Genomic DNA, 2807 nt, shown 5'->3' with positions numbered 1-2807 from the left:
TATATATATATATATATATATCATACATATCATATACATATACATATACATAACATACATATACATATACATATACATATACATATACATATACATATAAATATAAATATAAATATACATATACATATAATATATATATAATATATATATATATATATATATATATGTGTGTGTGTGTGTGTGTGTGTGTGTGTGTGTGTGTGTGTGCATATAAATACATATACACATAAAGAAAGACAAGAAAAGAAAAAACAAAGAATAAGACTACATTATCAATTCCGGCCACAGGTTGAAGGAACATACATTTCTATCTCAAATAAAAGCAAAAGTCAATATTCAGTTGCAACATCTGACTAAAATAAAACTGACACTATTACCAGTCCTGTGGGAAGCTTGAAATTAATTTCCAGAGTAATAATGTAAATTTCCTTTCTAAGAACAAGATAAATAAGGTCACATAAATCACTATGACACCTATGATATTCAGCAAAAAATTAACATTACCAACCATTTACATTCTTTTCTTTTAACTTCACCTCTTTTCTCACAGAGATTCTGCTTCCCACATGCGATATGCAATAAAATGAAAGGAAAAGAAAAATCTCAAAACGTTTGTCTGTGTGTGACTCAGACTCGCTCTTCATTTAATGCGTGGTAAACAATCTACGTAAAACTTGGCATAAAAATCAGTAGACAACCCTACTACAAAAAATTAATTCCATAAAAGTTTCCAATATATATATATTTTTTTTCTTTTTAAGGCCATCCCTAATTAACTTCTTTTTTTTCTTTTTTTTCAGGCAAGAGGGGAAGGGTAAGATAGGCTGAGATTTTTTCTTGAGAGAAAAAGGACATGAAAACAAAATTGTAAGAAAGCAAAATCAGAACCAAAAGTTATAAACAGGAAATCCTGACTTCAAAATAATACACTATAGGACCACATTAGCAATAGCAATAAACAAACAAACAAAAAATGAAAGTGAGACCAAAAAAATCATATAACCCATCTACGAACAGTTTAGTGCCTGAGGACATTCTGGTAAAAAATCTTCAAATGGGCAAGTTGTTGCAGCCGGGTGTAAAAGAACTGTCAAGCATTTAATGTACCTCTCTTTCCTACTCAAAAAAGAATTTTGATTGTTGGTCTCTCTAAAAAACCATAAGGCAATAATGCTTTGACATCTATATCAGTGACATCCCTTAAAACAAAGGATGGTGTTTATTTGTCAAACCTTCTCTAGTGAATGGTAACTACATATTTACAAGGCTGCCTTAGATGTACCAGGGACAAACAAGAACAATCCCTCAGTTAGAAATCATTCTAAAAATATATCTAAGGCATTTATTTTGTATACATGCATATATATATATATATAGATAGATAGATATAAACAAAATACATATATACATATATATACATATATATATGCATTTACACTGCAGGAAGATATATTAATCTGCTTGCTGAATGAAACCAGCAAACAATTCCGATAAAAATATGGACTACTTTTTTAACAGTGAAGCATATTGAAGAGGGAAAAAACATAATATTGAGTTGTGTGCACATGATCATGGCAGGTTACAAAGACAGGATTAAAAAAATACTGCAGAACAACTACTGGCAAGGCATTAACATTAAAGTCACAGGTTTAAGACATGTTGCATATCTGGATATTGCAAGCAACATGTCCAAATGGGCTTTTTTGTTAACATTCTTTTGTGGGTATATTAAAAAAAAGGAAAAAAAAGCAATATTTCTTTTCCTCAGAACCAGCGATTATCATTAAAGATAAAATTTATGTAAAGTGAAATGTGGGGAAACAAGAAGCAACTGCTTTAATTGAAAAGCACTAAAGTAGATGACAAAGCTGCAATTTCAGTTAAAGAAGAAATTACAAGATACAGGAAATAATTTGGGAGTGATTTTACAGCAAAAAATACAAAGAAGTGAAAACAATTAAAAAAAATAAAAAAACACAAAAAAAGAAATCTCAGTAAATTAAAGGTACACTTTCAACATAACATCACTTATTAAGAGAGAATTAATGGACTGATGAATGCTTACATGATTTGAAAAAGTGATTTGTGAATTGAAGTGGTATACAAATCTCCTATATCTTAGAGCAAATTGCTGCTTCTACAATAGAGTGGCAATTCTTAAGATTTAAATAGGTACTATAGCTAGGAATGAAAAAAAAAGGGAAAGAGAAAAAGATGAAAGACAGGAAAAAATAAGGTATCGCTACTTGTTCCACGTTTGCAAGATATACTTCTTCTTTTGAGGGTTTTCTTCACCAGCAAAAAGCCAATGATAGTTGGTTATTTAAAAATAACACTGATGTTACTACTCTTTCCTTCTCCAATTGCATAAGTTCAATCAAAATAAATTTAGTTGCTCAGCTTGAAATAAAAATGGTGTGTGTATGTGCTTGTGTATGTGTACGTGTGAAATCCACAGACAACTGGTGATGCAGAAGTTAAGTCACAGTTTCAAGACAAGACCACAGATTTGCATGGGCTGAGGAAGATATGTGCCCTCATTTTGCTTTTGCTTTTAAACCCTGTAGATTTCTTTCTTTTTTTCATTCAACTTGCTTTCAATTAGTTTTTGTTTTTCTCATTCTTTTAAGGTAAACTGTTGGCAGCTAGCCTGGCGTCTTGCTACCTATGGAGACTGGTTCCTCTTCCAAAACCCGCAGTTCCGTCTGGGCCTTTTGGCGTCCTGACCACCCCCACATTATTCTGAGGTTCTCTGTGCATGTTCATCAGGTGACTTCCAGGTGGATTTCTGAAAGAGGAAGTGGTGG

The 2807-nt window shown here is 31.7% G+C and overlaps 1 long non-coding RNA gene across 1 annotated transcript in view; it reads right to left on the bottom strand.

Moving 5' to 3' along the window:
* Positions 1–608: 608 nt before the first annotated feature.
* Positions 609–2807, bottom strand: part of LOC119578766 — a 4609-nt gene continuing 2410 nt past the window's right edge. Inside the window, exon 2 of the long non-coding RNA XR_005229209.1 lies at positions 609–2788. This is a non-coding gene — a long non-coding RNA (uncharacterized LOC119578766). The remainder of the gene's footprint in view (positions 2789–2807) is intronic.

This window comes from Penaeus monodon, chromosome 11 (genome assembly GCF_015228065.2).
Source record: "Penaeus monodon isolate SGIC_2016 chromosome 11, NSTDA_Pmon_1, whole genome shotgun sequence".
In the NCBI taxonomy this organism is placed as follows: domain Eukaryota; kingdom Metazoa; phylum Arthropoda; class Malacostraca; order Decapoda; family Penaeidae; genus Penaeus; species Penaeus monodon.
The sequence above is the reverse complement of the archived record's forward strand: the minus strand, read 5'-3'. Positions and strand labels throughout refer to the sequence as shown.